Genomic DNA, 22,336 nt, shown 5'->3' with positions numbered 1-22,336 from the left:
TCAAGTAGAGTCTGTCATTTGACTGTCAACCACCCAGAACAAAATCAGTCCTGGACATCTTCTAACTTAGCCCGTAGTTCTTCATGCTTAAACTACACAACCACAATAACAACAATATAATAACTGTTTTTGCTAATTTTGGATGAACATTTGCAAGTAGCACCAAGCTTCCAGCAGGTCCTGATGCATGTCCGAGTCTACACAGCGAGAAGACGATGTATGTGCGTGCTTTCGTCCAGCTGCACAAATCAATAGCATCTAGGAGATCTTCGCTAATTAGTGAGATACAGAGTACTATGATAGAGCACCCATAAGAGGGCATGCTTTTGTTTCACAACCTACCCCTCCCACAATTAACTGGATTTTCCCCAGAAACCATCATCTCCTCTTTCACTTCAAGAATTGTGACACAGATTATTCAACTGTTAGCTTGATGCTAACTATTTGAAGACTTCTCTCACTCATTAGGAATTAGGCTATAACTCAATACAGGTTATTTAAGAGTGTGTAAATGAACATTCACTTAATCCCTTTTCCCTTCTGTTAACACATCTCACCATGTCATTAAAATGATTTCTTCATCAGCTCAAATCAATACTGCAAAACATTTGTGATAATGCTAGTGGCATAGATTGTGTTTTTGTTGTGTTACTCCATTGCTTTATTTGGTTTATCTATTGATATATTGAAGTGCACTTTACGTAATTTATGCTTTGCCTATTGTGCTTTATTGTCTCTTTCCTCAGGTGTTTGTTACAGGTATTGCTTACTGTCTTTTTCTCAGGTATTGTGCATAATTGGGTTATAGGAATTGCTTACTGTCTTTTTCCTCAGGTGATGTGTATATTCAGGTATAATAATGACTTGGCTTAATTGTTAGGTATCATATGACTTTCGTCTAGTGGTTTTTCCAGCTTAGAGTACCTTGTGTTCAGGACTATCTATACTACCTTGGAGATTCCAAGCAACGACGTAGCACTTTTGTAAGTCGCTCTGGATAAGAGCGTCTGCTAAATGCCGTAAATGTAAATGTAAATGATATGACTTGCATTTGTTCCTTGTATTTGTGGCGGGGGTGACTGTAGGAGGAGGAGGTGATGCGGGTTAAGTTACGTCTTTAGTGTCCATACTGCCACGTAGCGCTAATCAAACAAAAAGAGTGCAATACACAAGCAGAAATGTGCATGTAAGCGCCGATAGTGCAGGTAGTCTGTGTAGCACTAAGGAATTTGTATTTCATTTATGTTCCATAGCTAAAACTTTAAAGTTTACGTTGGCTAAATTAGGTTAATCTTTCACTATAGGGGGAATTTTAGCTTCACTATCTAACAGGGTTAAATGTGGGTTAGTAAGTGAAGTTTGTGTTAGTAAGTATACTTACTTTATAAAGTCTGTCTGTCTGTAGATTGTGTGAATGAGAGGGACATGGGACCACATAACTAACATCCATTCAGTAAAGCTATAATCTGTATTATATATGAAGATAGGAGCACTTTAATTTATTTTATCATGTTGTCCACTGTCTAAGCACAAGCCACCTCTTCCTAAAGCACTATGGCTAGTATCCACCTCTAGGAAAATGGCCACTTAAAGTATTGCTAGTGTGGGCTTGAAATAAAGTTTGTTTTAATTAGTCAAATCAGTCTGTTGGTGGCAAACTGCCTGATATCCCCTTGTACGTCTAGACGGGGCCTGGTTTTGATTTTGTGACATTGTGTCTTTTTGTTCCTCTCTATCATTTTGGACTGCAGTGCCTAACAACTTGCATATCGTGTCAGTTGTCTTCCCAATTTCCTCTTTCCGCCGCTTCCTACACGGAAGGGAATCATTGGGAAATACAGGGCAGGAATGTGTTGATGTTCGTTGAAAAAATAAGCCAAGTGGTGATATAAATGCACATGTCAGTGTGTTGAAGTACTTTGTGGCTCTGTTGCTCTGGGCAGCCACACAGGTGTGAGGAGCTAAACTGATGTGAGGTTAATCTTCATCCTAACCTCTCCAGGCTGCCCACAGCCGTTCTTGTGTTGGCAAATTGCAGTTTACCCATATGCATTAAACACTTTCCTTGTGTAAATTATACCCTTTTGCTGTGACATTGCTTTTAGCAAAAATGAGCTATCAGAAGCAATATGTGTTGTGCGTCTGTCTAGTGAGGCCAACCAGGGGCTTGTTTAGTTTCTTATCATCTGCAGGCTCGACAACTACAGCTCTCTCCCTACAACTACAGTTGTCTCCCTACAACTACAGCTCTCTCCCTACAACTACAGATGTCTCCCTACAACTACAGCTGTCTCCCTACAACTACAGCTCTCTCCCTACAACTACAGCTCTCTCCCTACAACTACAGCTGTCTCCCTACAACTACAGCTCTCTCCCTACAACTACAGCTGTCTCCCTACAACTACAGCTGTCTCCCTACAACTACAGCTCTCTCCCTACAACTACAGCTGTCTCCCTACAACTACAGCTCTCTCCCTACAACTACAGATGTCTCCCTACAACTACAGCTCTCTCCCTACAACTACAGCTGTCTCTCCCTACAACTACAGCTCTCTCCCTACAACTACAGCTCTCTCCCTACAACTACAGATGTCTCCCTACAACTACAGATGTCTCCCTACAACTACAGCTGTCTCCCTACAACTACAGCTCTCTCTCCCTACAACTACAGCTGTCTCCCTACAACTACAGATGTCTCCCTACAACTACAGCTGTCTCTCCCTACAACTACAGGTCTCTCCCTACAACTACAGCTGTCTCCCTACAACTACAGATGTCTCCCTACAACTACAGCTGTCTCCCTACAACTACAGCTCTCTCTCCCTACAACTACAGCTGTCTCTCCCTACAACTACAGCTCTCTCCCTACAACTACAGCTGTCTCCCTACAACTACAGATGTCTCCCTACAACTACAGCTGTCTCCCTACAACTACAGCTCTCTCTCCCTACAACTACAGCTCTCTCTCCCTACAACTACAGCTGTCTCCCTACAACTACAGTTGTCTCCCTACAACTACAGCTCTCTCTCCCTACAACTACAGCTGTCTCCCTACAACTACAGCTGTCTCCCTACAACTACAGATGTCTCCCTACAACTACAGCTGTCTCCCTACAACTACAGCTCTCTCTCCCTACAACTACAGCTGTCTCCCTACAACTACAGCTGTCTCCCTACAACTACAGATGTCTCCCTATACAACTACAGCTGTCTCCCTATACAACTACAGCTGTCTCCCTATACAACTACAGCTGTCTCCCTACAACTACAGATGTCTCCCTACAACTACAGCTGTCTCCCTACAACTACAGCTCTCTCTCCCTACAACTACAGCTCTCTCTCCCTACAACTACAGCTGTCTCCCTACAACTACAGTTGTCTCCCTACAACTACAGCTCTCTCTCCCTACAACTACAGCTGTCTCCCTACAACTACAGCTGTCTCCCTACAACTACAGATGTCTCCCTACAACTACAGCTGTCTCCCTACAACTACAGCTCTCTCTCCCTACAACTACAGCTGTCTCCCTACAACTACAGCTGTCTCCCTACAACTACAGATGTCTCCCTATACAACTACAGCTGTCTCCCTATACAACTACAGCTGTCTCCCTATACAACTACAGCTGTCTCTCCCTACAACTACAGCTGTCTCCCTACAACTACAGCTGTCTCCCTACAACCACAGCTCTCTCTCCCTACAACTACAGATGTCTCCCTACAACTACAGCTGTCTCCCTACAACTACAGATGTCTCCCTACAACTACAGCTGTCTCTCCCTACAACTACAGCTGTCTCTCCCTACAACTACAGCTCTCTCCCTACAACTACAGCTGTCTCCCTACAACTACAGCTGTCTCCCTACAACTACAGCTCTCTCTCCCTACAACTACAGCTCTCTCCCTACAACTACAGCTGTCTCCCTACAACTACAGATGTCTCTCCCTACAACTACAGCTCTCTCCCTACAACTACAGCTGTCTCCCTACAACTACAGATGTCTCCCTACAACTACAGCTGTCTCCCTACAACTACAGCTCTCTCTCCCTACAACTACAGTTGTCTCCCTACAACTACAGCTGTCTCCCTACAACTACAGCTCTCTCTCCCTACAACTACAGCTCTCTCCCTACAACTACAGCTGTCTCCCTACAACTACAGCTGTCTCCCTACAACTACAGCTGTCTCCCTACAACTACAGCTGTCTCCCTACAACTACAGCTGTCTCTCCCTACAACTACAGCTGTCTCTCCCTACAACTACAGCTCTCTCCCTACAACTACAGCTGTCTCCCTACAACTACAGCTGTCTCCCTACAACTACAGCTCTCTCTCCCTACAACTACAGCTCTCTCCCTACAACTACAGCTGTCTCCCTACAACTACAGATGTCTCTCCCTACAACTACAGCTCTCTCCCTACAACTACAGCTGTCTCCCTACAACTACAGATGTCTCCCTACAACTACAGCTGTCTCCCTACAACTACAGCTCTCTCTCCCTACAACTACAGTTGTCTCCCTACAACTACAGCTGTCTCCCTACAACTACAGCTCTCTCTCCCTACAACTACAGCTCTCTCCCTACAACTACAGCTGTCTCCCTACAACTACAGCTGTCTCCCTACAACTACAGCTCTCTCTCCCTACAACTACAGTTGTCTCCCTACAACTACAGCTGTCTCGCTACAACTACAGCTGTCTCCCTACAACTACAGCTGTCTCCCTACAACTACAGCTCTCTCTCCCTACAACTACAGTTGTCTCCCTACAACTACAGCTCTCTCTCCCTACAACTACAGTTGTCTCCCTACAACTACAGCTCTCTCTCCCTACAACTACAGCTCTCTCCCTACAACTACAGCTGTCTCCCTACAACTACAGCTGTCTCCCTACAACTACAGCTGTCTCTCTCTACAATTACAGCTCTCTCTCCCTACAACTACAGTTGTCTCCCTACAACTACAGCTCTCTCTCCCTACAACTACAGCTGTCTCTCTCTACAATTACAGCTGTCTCCCTACAACTACAGCTGTCTCCCTACAACTACAGCTGTCTCCCTACAACTACAGCTGTCTCTCTCTACAATTACAGCTCTCTCTCCCTACAACTACAGCTGTCTCTCCCTACAACTACAGTTGTCTCCCTACAACTACAGCTCTCTCTCCCTACAACTACAGCTGTCTCCCTACAACTACAGCTGTCTCCCTACAACTACAGCTGTCTCCCTATACAACTACAGCTGTCTCCCTACAACTACAGCTGTCTCCCTATACAACTACAGCTGTCTCCCTATACAACTACAGCTGTCTCTCCCTACAACTACAGCTGTCTCCCTACAACTACAGCTGTCTCCCTATACAACTACAGCTGTCTCCCTATACAACTACAGCTGTCTCTCCCTACAACTACAGCTGTCTCCCTACAACTACAGCTGTCTCCCTATACAACTACAGCTGTCTCCCTACAACTACAGCTGTCTCCCTACAACTACAGCTCTCTCTCCCTACAACTACAGCTGTCTCCCTATACAACTACAGCTGTCTCCCAATGCCTCTTCCTTGTCGTCAGACCCTTGCACTTTGTCCAGGACACTGCCATACAGGACACTACCATACAGGACACTGCCACACAGGACACTGCCACACAGGACACTGTCACACAGGACACTGTCACACAGGACACTGCCACACAGGACACTACCACACAGGACACTACCACACAGGACACTACCATACAGGACACTACCACACAGGGCACTACCACATGGACCTGCTCCCTTGCCCTGGCAATGGTGAAACACGCCTGTGTGTGTGTGTGAGTGTGTGAGCATGTGAGTGTGTGAGCGTGTGTGTGTGAGCGTGTGTGTGTGCGTGTGTGTGTGAATGTGTGGGTGTGTGTGTGTGTGTGTGTGCGTGTGTGTCCTGAACCAAATGTCCTGACTACATAGGAAAATCAGAGATGCTAACCTTCTTGTCAGGACTAATGATCCTGTCAAAGTAAAGTGCTTTTCATGAAAGATACCTGATTTCACATACATGTAAAACATACATGTATTACATGTATTACATTCATACGCATGTTTGTGTTTTTGTAAACATACATGTTCTATTGCCAAGGCTCTTTAATCAGCATGTCCTACTAATTTAATTTAGAGAAATTCTTACTGCATAAATTAAGAGTCACATGGTAGAGTGTTACCCGTGGTGTAAATACTTACTGATATGTAATTTAAAATACATTAAACGGTAAAGTTGTTATTACCATTATCCTGGATTAAGATTGTACATAATGGTCTAATAAGACATAAATAGACATAAATTATCTGATTCTTATCACTGGAATGCTGACAAGGGTTAGGTTTAGGGTTAGGTTTAGGTTAGGTCACAATTACAGAATCCAGTATTAATATGCTAGTAATTTCTAAAATGAAAGGCAAGTAATGTTGCTTAGATAGCAAACTTGGATAAGAGCATGTTTTATTGATACAGAACGTGTGTTTGATTTTCTTTAGTAATAAGTCATGGATTTTTACAATCTCAAGTGTGCTATAATTTACTCCAAATAAATAATGTAGCAGTTGTCAAAAATATTTATTTTAATGCAGATGATATGTTTGTGTTTTTGTAAACATGTGTTTGTGCAGGTATGTGCCATGGTGCTCTCTAGGAGTGCATTAGTTGTAGTGCTCTACCCTCATTGGCCCAGAACAAGATCAGCACGTTCTGTAACCAATCAGGATGCCCCACTCATGCCCTGGAAATCCACCATGTTTAGTGTCTTTATTTGTGGAGGATCATGTTAGCTGTGCAGACAGGGAATTAAAACGACAATTCATCATTTGTATTTAATCACCATCGGAGTCATAGATAATAAACACTAAAGATAATATGCACGCTCAAAAAGTTTTGTCATGTGATGTGTTCACATGTTGGCTTTGCTTCTAGGAACAAATCATGCCCTCCCATCTAAAAGTATGGCATCGTTTCCTCTTGCCAGATCTCCTCCTGTCTGAACTCTTAATACTTACGACATTTACTGACTGCCAAGGCCGGTCTGTCTGCTGCACACCTCATGCCTATTCCATCCTACAAGAGGAAGATTTAATTACCAATCTGCACCAGTCAGTGACAGTCTGTCCTTCTGTGCAAATGGGGATAAAACATGTATCACTGCACATGCCCTTTCAATAGAACATGGGCTCTGTAGTCAGTATATAACGTATCACAGTTTGAGTTCACTACATTTAAGCATGACCAGAGTTGTATAATCCAGGTTCAGAAAGTAAAAGTCCTCACCAGGATTTTGCTCAGGCTTCCTGGATTGTGTTGATTCCACTAATTTTACCTGGATTGCACTAATTAGAAAATCTAGCAAGCTTGAGCAAAATCCTGGTGAGGACTTTTACTTTCTAAACCTGGATTATACAACTCTGAGCATGACAGACCAACACTGATTTTAGCATAGACTTGACATGTCATAGATTCATATGATTTTTGATGTTTGTTTAAGATGTGATGTTTTGTGAAACTAGTCAGTGTATGATGCAGAAAAAAGTGTGAAAGATAGTAGTGTAGTAGTGTTTCAGATAATATATGTAATGACACAGAGAGACTTGATCAGACTGTCAGTAAAACTAGAGATAGATGTCATACATACAAAGATAGATACAAAACTAGTATGTTGATATAATGTTTTTAAATGTTAAGTGTTATTTGTATCATTCCCCTCATGATAAGTTACATTCGCCAAATGGTGTTTCCAAATAGCATGAGCAGAACATGTTACCAATCGATCAATCATGCAGACCGTGATAACAAACCATCTAACGAACCATCAAATGAACACCAACCAAATTAATCTAACATGCCTACACATGGTCATCTTTGATATGTAGCTGAGAAAAGGGGTGTTTGCAAACTCTTCCAGAAACAGTTGAACATTGAAGTAGCTGTTGCCCTTTATCAAAGTATCAAAGGACATCTGTGGATACCTCTGAAGAGGACAGGCCACCAACTCCTGATGGTTTAAATAAGATTTACTTGTTAAATTATATAATATTGAATCATTTAAATATGAAAACTTTAGATAAACAATTTTAAGCAATAATTTAAGAACCTTTAGCTCAACATTCTGAGTGAAGACTGTAATTTAAAACAGAGAATTAAATGATTCCTTTAACCCTAATATTAATGATAATTTTATTCCATGTAACTAATCATAGATATGTCTTAAATCTCACTGGCTCTTGATCATAACTTCTCTCTCTATTGCTAGCGAAAGACATATTAAAGATGCAATGACACTACACAAAGTCCTTGATCAAAAGAACTCGGTAACTCTAAAGGAACTCTGTAACATTACAGGGCTTTAGCTGTCATAGATGAAAGGAGATCAGGACAAACACTTTGGCACACAGGTCATTAAGTATCGCAAGGCCTACAATGTTTTCATTATATTACGAAGCACACAACGCAAGGTGTTAATAAGCAGTCACGTTGCAATTGGTTAACCAACCCAATAAAATGTTGCTTGCTTATTCGTTTTTATTTATTTCTTTGAGCCACAGAGCCAAAGAGATGAGCAGATGGTAACTCAGAGACACACAGTCTCATTAGGAGGTCCTGGATCAACAGGAAAGGAGGAGAGGGAGAGGGAGAGGGGAAAAACCCTGGGAGTTTTGGCTAAGGGAGTAACTCTGACCTTCTGTCCTGTCTGCTTGCATGCTGAGTGGATATGAGAGGCAGCCACAGAGAAAGATAATAAGACATAAGCTTTCTCCAGATCCTTCCTACTCTATTATGCCATCTCACCATGTTTTATGTCTGCTTATGAAAGAGTTCCATAGTTCACTGAAATAGATTCAGTGCATTAGAGAAGGCCGTTCCAGGGCAGTGGCGTACCAAGGGCAATGACAATTCATCATTTGTATTATACCACCATCAGAGTCATTGCTAATAAATTTTGGACAAAAAGGCAGAGTTATAAATGAATGTGTACAATGTTAAACTCTACACATTTGACAGGAATATCTAGTTAATAAAATCACAAAAGTCTTCTTTAGGCCACAAAGCCAGGCCCATTGCATCAAGCATGTTTTGCAAGTTATACACTATGTTTGGAGTTAGGGTTAGGCCAATTATACTCACAAATCCACACACACACACCAAATCAAAGATAAATCTAAAATGATCCTTTTCGTATAATCCATATAGAACAATGAGACTGTTATCCTACCAATAATTAAATATAACAAGGACGGTACATACACATACACACTCTCTTGAATTCATTGGTATTATAGGAACATGGCTCTTATCTTTGCTTGGTCTCCATAGTGTAGTGTTGAGTTCTCAGCTTGCCTGAAGAGACATTTCATTTTCCTGACGATGAACTTGTGTTGGAGTGTCTCGGTTTAAAACCCTGCAGTACAGACTCATCCACATGCAAGGAGAGTCAGTGTCTGAAAGAATTCAGCTCCCTGTCACCCCACCATAATACACATAACAGAAGGTCTGCAGTATCTGCGGAGTCATCAGCCCACTACTTTAACTTCAGAACGGCACCTCGTTTTCACATGCATGCAATAACCTGATAATGACTCATGGGTAATGATAAAGGACAAAACCAAACCCCTGCACTAAGAAGGTTGAAAGTGGAGTTAGTTAGGTAAGAAGTTTTCATTCTCTTTTAAGAACGAGTGCACCTCAGGCCAATATTTAACGATGTCAAATTATCTGATGAATCTGTGCTTAATGTGGACTCACTCTGTGCAAATGGCACATGGTCTCATTTGCCTGCTTCAATAAAAAAAATAAACAGGAAACCTAGTGCATTATGTGCAGACTTTGAAAAACATACTGGTATTATCTAGGGTGTTTACACACTGAGCTCATTTGCATTTTCATTAGACAGAAGGATATATGCTTCTGTCAAATTGCTACCACGTTTTTCTGTCCTGGTTGCATGTTTGTACTTTTCTCATTATTTGATTGTGCATTTGTGACATCTCCAACCAGCCTCACACACCAATACAGTGGCACATATACGCACAAACACTCTTTGTCCATCAAAGTCCTGGGCCACAATAACGGATGAGGACATTTTAACAGTCCCTCAGAACAATTCTGTTTAATTTGGCTCTTTTATTGAATGTCCATTAGAACTTCCTACAACTTTGAGGATCCACCCTTGAAAGCCTCTTAATAAAACTTCTTCAAATATGAACTGTGAAGTCTATTTAAAAAACTTAAGATTTTTTTGTGTTGCCCAATAGTTTTACTGAAAGAGAATTGGAAAGGAAAATGAACAGCATCAGCTAGAGGGATAGTTTTAGCCTGCCATATTCTTCTGAAGTGTACAATTCACTGACTTTCACGAGCCGCTAGCCTAGTGTACTACCTTACAAACTCTGTGTCCTATTTAACCATGAAGCTGTGTCTAAGACACACTGGTCCTCATCCCCTCATAATATAACTGGTATTGCCGTACCCTTAGGGGCCAGACCTTTTCAAGAGCCCCAGTGCAGCTTGGGGGAGGATGAGTGAAATGGGACCAGGCCCAAGGGGGAGCCAGGGGCTGAGGGTTGGGGCATAAGCCCAGAGATAAATTCATATGCTGCCTCAGAGGGTCCCATTTCTGACAGCTGCAAAGCACAGACACCCCCAGGTAAGGCTCGGGACGGCTGTGGACCCGCCTGAAGGGATTCGACCAGACATGATAAAACACCTGCTCCCAGCCTGCACTCAACAACCTATAGAGCTCAGGCTGCATGCCAATAATAATAATTTTAAAAATCCTAAATGGTTCTGGTAGTTTCAGTGCAGCCAATCCTAAATATTTCATAGCACACACAACTGCTTAATAGAACCCTGGTTGTATTTGGCTATTGACTCATGTGGCTAATATGCACGATATCCATTAACTGGAAAAGGTCACATTGCAGCTGTTGCCATGTGTGTCCCGTCATACGACCGAAAATTTACTTGACCAATCGATGCTATTAGGAGACACATCCCTCTTTCTTAATCATGCTCATGGCATATGCATTTGCATTTTTGGACATAACAGTGTGTTACAGTGTTACAGATTTAGATAAATGAACAGTTTTAAAAGCTAATCCTGTTTTAAAAAGTCCAGTTTTTGTTTCTTAAGCCTGTATTAAACTATTTACTATATGTATAGATCTTCAACGGTAAGTGCACGTGTTACTCAAATCAAGTGTTTTCTGACTGTAAAGATAGCTGTGTTCAATTATTTTTTAAAAGGAAAAACACCACAGTGCTGATATTTCTACATTTCAAAACTATCATTTAAAAGCGTGAAAAAACTAACAAACATAGAAAAACATTTATAAATAGTCACTGAACTTAATTTACATGTAAAGGTAATACCTTCCACACTAAAGACAATAATGAACATTCATTCTCTCAGCAGTAATAAAAAGAGAGCCATGATTTGTTAAAAGATGTTGTGAAAGATGTTCCTTGTAATCGAGGAATTTGTGCTGTAGACCAAATTCTGAACAGATTATAGTTTGAGTAAGCTTTGCTTTTAATTGTAGTAGTACACTGAGTATTAAAATGTTTGTGGTACTATTTGGAAAACTCTGAGGCATTTGTTTTGTTCCGTTTTATTTTGCCTGTCTTGAATGTAGAGATAAATAAAGAATCTGCTATAAACAAGCTTACTTTCATTTTAGGCATACAGTAAAATATAAATGAATTATCAAATATTAAAAAAAAAACACAGTGAAAGCTGTAATATGGAATCTTAAACTAGCATATTTTTTGTGTGTTTTACACAGAAATCAATCACAACACAATTTATCATGAAACCTTATAAAACATTTAAATAAGTCTTTATAAGATATTTAGTTAAAGATTTAGTATATTACAAGGGAAAAAATAACTACACAGACCATAAACATCTGAGACATGACAAACAAACTACTTATAAAAAAATTTATGAGAAAGAATGAGAGAGGGCAAAACAATGTGAGAGAGAGAGGCAGAGAGAAAGAGAGACAGAGTGAGGACAAAACAATGTGAAAGAGAGTGAGAGAGGCAGAGAGAAAGAGAGAGAGACAGAGAGGACAAACCAATGTGAGAGAGAGAGAGAAAGAGAGAGAGGGCATACTCAGGGCAGTGATATCTCCCAACACGCTACTGCATGGCGTCCACAGCACCTGCACATATGCTAACGCCAGGTAGTCTGGGGGGCGGCGAAAGTAATGCAGCAATTAATGAAAGCAGAGGAAGAAAACACGTTGGCTGCCTGCCATCTTCTCGCTGCTCAGAGTTCCAGGCTGGCCCTGGGAGCCGGTCTTACCCACGCCGCATCCCCTGTGTCCCGCAGAGTCGGTCTTACCCACGTCGTGTCCCCTGTGTCCCGCAGAGCCAGCGGAGCCCTCGTCTGACTCTCCTCTCTAGCCTATAGGCACTACTGAGGACATCAAATGTCTAGTGACTGCAGTGAAAAATGGTTACATTCAGTCTGCACAAGTTACAGTGACTTCATAGGGGACTTATTGGAACTGTCGTATTGGACAGAATGGCACTTCGAATTATTCATGTGTAATTATAACGTCTTTGTCTTGCTCACGTTCGTGATTAGAGAGAAAATCAGCGAAGGCCTTATCCATTTAAGCTGGAAGGTTCATCCCCTTGCGATCATCAGTGAGACGACTCTGTGTTTATTCGTGATGAGTCACTGAGCGCTTCCTGTAACAGTCCACATCTGATGGCAGAAGCAAAAGGTGCATAAATTACACAGTGGCTCACAGCAGCTAAGCAGGAGTGGAGATCCTGGCTGAAGGAGCCGGAATACACAACTCCACAACCTCCACAACCTTCAAGTCATTACGTCCACAAACCTGCCTCATCCAAAGATGGAGTCATTATTAAAATGTTGAAATCCCCCACGTGACATTCGATGGAAGGTAATTACGTTGATTTTTTTTGTTTATTTTTTGAATATAATAGTAAGCAGAGATTTACGTACAGTACACTGTGCAACAGCTTATTCTGGTACATCTATCATTATATCCTATCATGACATATTTTGGCTCTATCATATTTTTATACTTATCATTATTGTTGATGACAATAAATATAATATCCAGGACAGTGTATGCACCAATCAGCCACAACAATAAAATCACACATGAACAGATGAAGTGAATAACACAGATTATCTTCGTACTAAGGTATCTTTCAAATGGGAGCAGGTAAACACTGAATTCCTGAAGCTGATGGACTGGAAGCAGGAGAAACAGGCCCACGTTCTGGCCCACGTTCTTGCCCACGGATCTGACTTTGACAAGGGCCAAGTAGAGATGGCTAGAGTCAGGGCAATTCCAAACTGGCAGGTATCATTGAGTGTTTCCAGGATGCGGCTGTTAGTACTTAGTAGAAGTGGTCTGAGTAGGGACAACTGACAACAGGGTCATTGGCACCTCAGGTTCATCTGTGTGCGTGGGACGTGAAGACCACACCTGTCTGGCCCCATCTCACAGAAGAGCTGTAGCACAAGCTGCCGAAAGTTAATGCAGGCTGTGATATGTTGTGAGAACATGTGATGCATCTCAGCTTCCTGCATAAGGACCTGCAGAGCTACCAGACCCCATGTTGACTCCTGTGTACTGTCATCAGCACCTGCACAGGGCACGTGAACCTGAGACCCAGTGGTGGTCTTGCCTGATGAATCTGATCACTACATTAGGGCAGATATTCTGACCAGGTACTCTATGTATTCATGCAATTTGGGGAAGCGTAATCCAGCGTAATGCTCTTGTCAAACTTCTGCTGGGGAACCTTGGATACTTCAATTCATGTGGGTTTCAATGGTGCAGACCAAGCATGACCCCTTCAAGCACCAGTGATGCCTCATGATTGTGGTCTCTTTCATCAGGAAAATTTACCGTATCATCCTGCAAAAACTTCAAGATGTTAAATTGGGCTCCAGATTCCCCAGATCCAAATCTGATATCAATGAACAATATTTCTATATTTAAATCTCAGTAGCACATGACTGGGTCATTTATTATTTAGGGGCTGCCTCATTACACAAAAAAATATTAAAAAAAACCCTATTTAGGTGATCTGAGGCAGGAAGTGTGACCCTAGGTCTGATCGTTCCTCCTGGAGTCAGACGGTAGGCGGGGCGTCAGGCCCCGGGACTTAGCTGCCTTCTTAGGCATGCAGCCGTCTCCAAACTGAGCAGGGAGCTATCGTCCCCTGTCTCACCACAACACCGTCCTCATGTTCCAGAAGAGGACATTACAGCAGATCAGAACCACGCTGATATTCAGAGAAGTGCAACTTCCTTCACATACGTATAAGCAAGCTGCCACATTTTCAGCACCTCCCACTGTACATCATACACGTACACCCCTGGGCCTGTGGTCCCTCTTTACCAGTGTTGCGAATAACGTCGGTAAAAATAATGGCGTTAGGTAACGGCGTCATTTTGTCAGTAACGGGATAATATAATTTATTACTTTTCCTGTCGTTACAACGCCGTTGACGTTACTGGTCATTAAAAGCGGTGCGTTACTATATATTGATATACTAACAGTAATCCGAGCGGACCGCTGCCCAGGCTAGTGAGGAGTAACAGATCTCAATAGGTCACAGTTCTCGGTGTAACACCTGTTTAACTTAACAAGTCAGTAAGCGATTGGCTAAGGCAGCGTTATGATAGCCAATCAGAGCCAGTGTTTTTACACGCGTGCTGAAGCACGCGAGTGACACGACACAAACGGAGAAGAGACAGAAATGGCGAGTCAGAAGCAAGCCGAAGAAAAATGAGCATTTTCAAGGTGGCGATATAAACATTATTTAAGAAAATACTTGAAATTCCTGAATGTCTACCAGACTGGGTATTTGATTTATTTAATTAAGAATAGAGGTTTATTGTTACTTCTGTTGTGAACAAACAAGTTGTTTCAGGTTGAGAGAATTTAATTTAATTTGATAGATGTAAACACACTTTATATAGTGTAACTGTTTACTTTTGCTTTTTTTTTTTTTTTTTTTTTTTTTTTTTTTACAAAGATTTGGGATTTTAAAGGATTTTATCCTGCACTGGTCTGTGGATGTGCAATAAATATCAAAAGTTAAACACCTTTCTGATCTACTCATTTCAACTGACTGAAAACTGCTTTTTCAAAAAATTCTTATTCATTGGCATATAATTTCTTTTAACTGTAATGCAAATAGTTACTTTCCCTGGTAACGAGTTACTTTTATTATAGAGTAATTCAGTTACTACCACAGTTACTTTTTTGAACAAGTAGTGAGTAACTATAACTAATTACTTTTTTAAAGTAACGTTCCCAACACTGCTCGTTACTGATGAGGGCAGACGGATGGGGCTTACTGAAGAGCATCATCTACAGCAGGGGTACTCAAATAGAAATGATGACGGGCCACATTTTATTTTTTCAATCACTGAGGGGGCCGGTTACCGAGGGCGGGGGGTGGGGGGGTTGTGTGGCGAACGCATTTGGGCATCTGCTACCTGTTTGTTGTTGCCATAAATGCAATCCCTATTTGAGTATGGGGGATCTAGGACTTATAGCCCCACATTCCACATTCTCTGTATGCAATAACATTTAGGTGTTGGACAGAAACAGCTTTTGCTGACCACCTTTAACTTACTTTGTTATATATTTATTTCCAGTATTTGCTGGCTTTTCCCCTATTTTGACAATTCCAGCATTTGGAGCATGACAAATCTAATTTAAATAGATTCAGGGAGGGAATGAAAAAAAGCTAGGAAGGCCATTTCACTGCTTACGCTGATGTTATCGAATGGTGTCAGAGACAGAAACAGATGTGTTACAGCTGCAGTTTTTTTATATGATGTGAACTAGTGTGTGTGTGTGTGTGTGTGTGTGTGTGTGTGTGTGTGTGTGTGTGTGTGTATACATGCATGCAAACTGTCTTCCTTGGGTCCATAGTGTTATTATACAGTTTTTATGTGCAAAATAAACTATTTGGCTTCCATATTTATGTCTGATACCGCCAGTACTAGTAGATATTCAAGATATCTTTGTTCCTGTACAGCACATTCAGTCCTACAGCACCAGTGCGTTTTACTATTGATAATGACTTGCTTACATGGACGAGTGGCTCCCAGCAAGTAGCTGCTGGGATCAGTGGGGCTCTCAAATAAACTAATGCTAAACTAATGCTAATGCCAGTGTCTAATGCTAATGCTACTGTCAGTGTCTAATGCTAATGCTAATGCCAGTGTCTAATGCTACTGCCAGTGTCTAATGCTAATGCTAATGCCAGTGTCTAATGCTAATGCTACAGCCAAGGTCTAATACACGACATGTATGCTGTAATGGTTTGAGCTTTTAATAGCTTTTAGTATTTTTTTTAGTTGTCTGCAAATACAGTTATACTGAATAGAACTCCAAACACCACACCAACAGGACAAGTACAACAGAAGTCATAAAACAGAGCTGCATTCTAACAATGACACTATAGCCATAGATTTATCAATTAGGTGCGTTTCATAGAACTTAAGTGCAAACCTACTGGTTGTCATTAGACTCAGTAGTCAGTACAGTCACACAGATATTTCTTTACAATGAAATTGTATTTATTCACTAAATAATTTAAATGCTGCCTGTAAATATATTATAACACTAACATAACCATGCACATACACTCCAAGCTGTAAAAGGTAAGTTCTGTATTACTGGCAGAAAAAGCAACAGGCATTAGTTAAGTAATGGACACCAGGGGACCTATGATTGCCTGTGAAACATTTCCAGGAATAAATGTGTCCAGTAATGTTCCGTTCATAATTACTCCCTGTATGAGTGCTTGGAGAGTGTTAGTCATGAGCGGGGCATCCGGTCCTGGACTGTGTTTGATTAGCGTCCAGCGTAGTGTGAGGTCAACAAATCACACGTTGCTGTGCACAACTGGCACGTATGTGTTCTGCAATCACGGCTGTCTGGATCTTACCTCAAAATTATGGTGGAGTGCATCTAATGATTATTTTTTTTATTATTATGTGATTTTAAAATGGAATATAGCCTATATTACAATCAACCTAGGAGTAGAAACTAATGCTTTGCCTAAAATAGCTGGTAGATTTTATCCTTAGCTGCATAATTTCAGCCTTTATCTGGGGTGAAGTTTACTGTACAAAAGTGTTTGTTTTTATTTTGGTCACAATGACATGAATTAGGTACTAATTAAGACTCCATCAGCAACACTTCTATGTCATTTTCCAGAAACAGAGTAAAATAAGCTTTTCTCTTTTTCTTAATAGCTTCTCATTGGCTTCTCCTATATGAGCTATTAGACTTTACATATCACTTATGGCACTGTATTCTCAATTTACATGTGACAATATTGCCTGTTAAATTAAAGAAGGAATGAAGAGGAACATGAGACTATTTACTTGCACACAAACTTCACAAATGCGTTGCGGTCAGGATCCAGAAACGAGATCTGAGAGACGATTAAAATCAGCAGCCACCAGAGGACAAGCGGTGTCCTGCACTGCAGCGTGTAACGCTCAAGACTGCAGGGAGTCACGCAGAGACTTTAAAACATGACGGAGTGAGAACAAACAGCAGTGGTTCAGCAAAGCAGAGTGAGAGAAGAACGAGAGAAGAGAGTCGTAGCAGAGCGGTGATAAGAGAGAGTCGTAGCAGAGGGAGGAGTGACACCTGAACCAGCAGTTCTAGTTAAGCAAATACCACTGAGGTGTGAAAAAAATGAAATTTACTGCAGTCAAATACCAGCAGCACACAAAATCCCCCACAATTCATCTACTTTCAGAAACACATACACACACACACAAAATCCTCCACAATTCATCTACTTTCAGAAACACATACATACACACACACACACACACACACACAATCCCCCACAATTCATCTACTTTCAGAAACACATTCATGTGGAAATTTAAAGTAGGTAGAATATAAATGCTCAAAAACAATAATAAAAAAACAAAACCAAATATATATATATATATATATATATATATATATATATATATATATATATATATATATATATATATATATATATATATACACACACACATACACACACACACACACACACACACACAGTCCTTTGACATTTAAGACTCACACTTGCACCCTGAGACATTTCTTCTCTGTCTTTTCCTTTTGCAGTCAAAGATAGCGAACTGCCATTTAGAGAGTTGTGGGAGTGTGTGGTGACGAAGGCATGTGGTGCATTGCTCTCTGTCCTGGGGTGCATGGCGGAACAGAGACCCACCCCAGCCTCCAGACTCCCCCAGCCTGCCCATTCTTCCCTGCTGAAATGTTTAATGATACTTCCTGTGATTTTCCCCTCATGTTCTTATGCAGGAGCCTGATTCAGTAGGCAATTTGGAAACCGTATTTGGTATCCATTTATAGCGCTTCACTCACTTCCAATGACTCCGAACCAAGGAGAGCACCATGTGAGGGGAGACAACACTACAGCAGCGACCCGTCCCACCTTTATTCAGCTCTTACTTAAGCATTTTTTTCTCTCCCAGATACGCAATGAAACAGCAGAACTAGAACAGAAAGCCCTAATCAAACCCAGATGTGGCATTTTACAGTACAGAAAAACAGCACCACAACCAACACTTCATAGAGGTAATTTGAGCAAACAGGTGATTTAAACACCAGCAATGACAGTTTAACATTATAATTCCACATTCATCTCTGACGAGACTCTGAGACAAGCTAAGTATGCAGCTGTTAATTATCCCACAATGGTGCTGGAATTTCTACTTGCTTACAAGGTTTACTTGATTTTCACTCTTGAAACATGCCCATATAAGACACACCTGTAAAGATGTTAAAATGAGATTGTGGTAGAAAGCACAAAGTTATGGAACAATATGTTATCCTGCCTGCATTTAAAATGTGGAATAGCTTCTGATTCTAGTTGTCATGATTTACACGTTTGAATATTATTCCATTGGCTCATAAGCAAGCAGAGAAAACAAAACACACACACACTAAACTAAAAATAATGAGACCCTGTGTGCATCTGTAACTCCTGCAAACGCTGAATCCCCCTGGATTACTAAAGAGCTTCAAAATAAATAAATTATTGACTAGAATAGTGTGTACGCCAAACACACACACGCACGCACACACACACGCGCACACACGCACGCACGCACACACGCACACACACACACAATGAATTCTATTAGAACACATTCACATGCACTAAATGGTACAAAGTCATTCAGCCCCACTTGACAAACAAACACAGTGTTTCCATAGGTAGAGACTAAAGGACTAAAGGATATAGATATTTTTCTAGGTCTATATTTCCAGGTATAATAGAAACAGGGCACTTTGCGGTTCAGACATATACGGTTCATCATATATAGACAATTTTAAACTTCTGGGTAATACTAAAAGAATGAATGACTTTCTAATAAATCTATAACTTTTAAAAGTCTTGATTTGTACATTTGAGTGAATTCCAGTCTGAGGATTGAAGTCTTGTATTCAACATTGTGCAGTACCATGACACACGCATTTCACTACAGGGTTAGAGGACCTATGTGTGTTGGGTAGTGGAGCGAGGGCAATGCAGTGTCATCGTATAAACAAACAAACAAACAAAAAACTAATGTTAATCCAATATTAGAAATAACCTATCATTTATTAACATATTATAAATAACCTATAAATATTAATTGTTATAGGGATTAACTACCTTGTAAATGTGTTGATTATTGGCAGTACTAAAGAATGGTACTGAACTCTATAATTGTAGTTTGAACATTGTTTCTCAGTTACTGCATTTCATGTCACTGCACAAAATTAAAGCACCTGGTATTACCTGTTTGCCACATTCATATTCCACTGGCATAGTGGTAAGACACCACAACCTGTCAAACAAAGAAATAATATGTTGACAAATGTTTCCTAACTATAATGACTTGACCATAATGGAGGATTAAAGGTTAAATTAGGTTGTCAATGTATTTTATATGACAACTCTCATTAAATAATCACACACCCGTCCAGGACTGTGAAATGTGTGCTTACGTACCACTGCTACCACAGGACACATTTGTTTCCAACAGCTAAGAAAGCAGGTATGATTCATAACGCAAACACCAACTTCCCAAGATCATCACACATCACTACGTCATTACAGAACTAAAACTGATCAAAGATTGATGAAGTGACACATAGTTTATGTAGGTTGAGTGTCATATCTCACTTTATTATTAATACTATTATTATTATTGTTGTTGTTTTTGTTGTATACTTGAGTGTGAAGTCTAATTTGTAGTATTTTTGTGTATGGTAATTTTAGATATCGTAATACTTAGTCATACTCTGAGAAATGGACAGTGTCACGAGGCCCAGGAGTCACTCTCTCAATCAGACAATAATGACAAACACACCCGATTCTTCAAACAGCCAGAACAAGTATGAATGACAAAGGTACCATGGAAACGTGCTTAGTAACACTACAGCAAAAGTCTGAATGAACAGGAGGGTGTATTTATAGGCCGTGGTGATTGGCGGTAATTGGAAACAGGTGCATCTAAGGTTGTGGAGGTGGATAGGAGGTGTCGTCATGGCTGGTACTGTGGGGGGGGCGACAGGTAGTTAGCAGCCCAGTTTTGGTTAGCAGTGAGAAAACAATAAATGTCATACTGACACCACGAGCATCATAGCATGTCCAGTTTAAAAGACACGACACCAGACTGGTCATAGAAAGAAAGGCAAGGAAGCAAGAACACCCTCGAGGATAAAGAGCAAGTCAGATCAGCCCTAATCTACTGTCACAGTGCTTTTAATGTGCAATACTACTTAGTGTACACTCGGGCTAATGACTTGTGTCATGTACACAGAAGTGGCACAGAACTGCTTACTTTGTTCAACACTTACTGAAAAATACACACATTTCTTGATAGCATAATTGCAACAAGCAAACATTCATTTTTAGGGGATTTGATAAAGCAGCAGCCAGCATGGATAATGGCTTTTTTCATGAGAAAATGCTGGCTGTTGTTTCCTTGAGTGCACACGCCTCCTGTACACCTGGACCCCATTGAGACCATCAGTTCATCTGATCTGGGCCCAGGAGAGACCATCTAGGGCAGCTGAATTATGGATTAGCACCAGCATGAAAGCGAGCAATAAACTGCAGAATTCACAATGGTGAAACGACGGTGAAAAGGGGAATGAGTGGTGAAAACTGGACACGCGTACGACAGAAGAGACAGAGCCGGGCGCTAAAACATGTGTGCTAAAACGTGTGCCCACATTCCTTTCCTCACACGTGCAGTGACGGTTCGAGACTGTTGAACGGGCGGGCGCAGTGACTCTGTTAGAGAGCACTGGTAATTTATACCTTTCTACCTTAGTGTACTTCAGTTTACACGACTACATGACTATTGGAATAAAGGCCTTTTGACATGAAGTGATTTTATACAGAGAAATGTTCCAGTTCACACCAAGTTCAATGCATTTTTTTAATTACTTTTAAAAACATTTTTTAATCACTATATTCTTTAGTTTATCTTATCTTTCATAAATGGGTTGTAGATTTCACCTTGTTTTTTCACTAACGTAAAGTAAACAAAGCACACAGTCAAAAATAAATAAACAGCCTGTTCATTACTGTAAGCAATGGAATCTAGCTAGATAATACTCAGCAGTTATTGCTGGGTGTAAGAAGACTAGGACACACTTAGATAAACAGAACCATATAAACAGAGGCTACATTAACAAAGATACTCACTGCTATGTGCCCTATGTATTTTCTTTAACTCAGCATGTTGCTATAGCCTGTGTGCATAAACTAGTACAGAGATGCCAGGAAGGGAGAAGCTAGACTTTCTTGAGCAAAATCAAAAAGAGCCTAAATAGACGTCTAGTCGTCTAGTCAAAGCGACGCTCCATTGTGCGTGATACATCACACTTGCCATATATGTTGTGTCAATCTACAGCTTGGGCTAGATCACATCAGCCCATCTTGGCCAATATGACCTTTAGGTGATGTTATTGTTCTTAGGTCCACAGAAGTCCAAAATAATCTGTGTCAAGGCATTTCTTTTACAGCCAATGAGATAATGTGGATAACAGAAATATAATAGATTACTAGAGTCTTTAGACAGCTCAGTGTTCCTGTCCCTGTCATGACAGTCCTCTATAAACGTGTGTAATCTGATTGCTCTCACAGCCATTTCTGCATATAAACTCTGCATGCATTCTGCATGATCACACAGGAATATATATTTTCCTAACATTCCTTCATGCAACTTGGACACATTATATGTCTCAATTTGTTTAGATGTG

The 22,336-nt window shown here is 40.8% G+C and overlaps 1 protein-coding gene across 3 annotated transcripts in view; it reads right to left on the bottom strand.

Annotated features, from left to right (window-relative positions):
- lrrc4ca (leucine rich repeat containing 4C, genome duplicate a) overlaps positions 1 to 22,336 on the bottom strand; it is a 196,083-nt gene that overhangs the window by 83,449 nt on the left and 90,298 nt on the right. Inside the window, exon 1 of one of the 3 annotated variants that reach the window (XM_076991762.1) lies at positions 7,028 to 7,048. The exons of the other annotated variants lie outside the window; for them this stretch is intronic. The gene's annotated coding sequence lies outside the window, so the exon portion shown is untranslated. Of the gene's footprint in view, positions 1 to 7,027; positions 7,049 to 22,336 lie in introns of those variants that run through there. 3 annotated transcript variants of the gene reach the window in all.

This window comes from Brachyhypopomus gauderio, unplaced genomic scaffold (assembly GCF_052324685.1).
Source record: "Brachyhypopomus gauderio isolate BG-103 unplaced genomic scaffold, BGAUD_0.2 sc85, whole genome shotgun sequence".
NCBI classification, from domain to species: Eukaryota; Metazoa; Chordata; class Actinopteri; order Gymnotiformes; family Hypopomidae; genus Brachyhypopomus; species Brachyhypopomus gauderio.
This window is presented reverse-complemented; position numbering and strand designations above follow the sequence as displayed.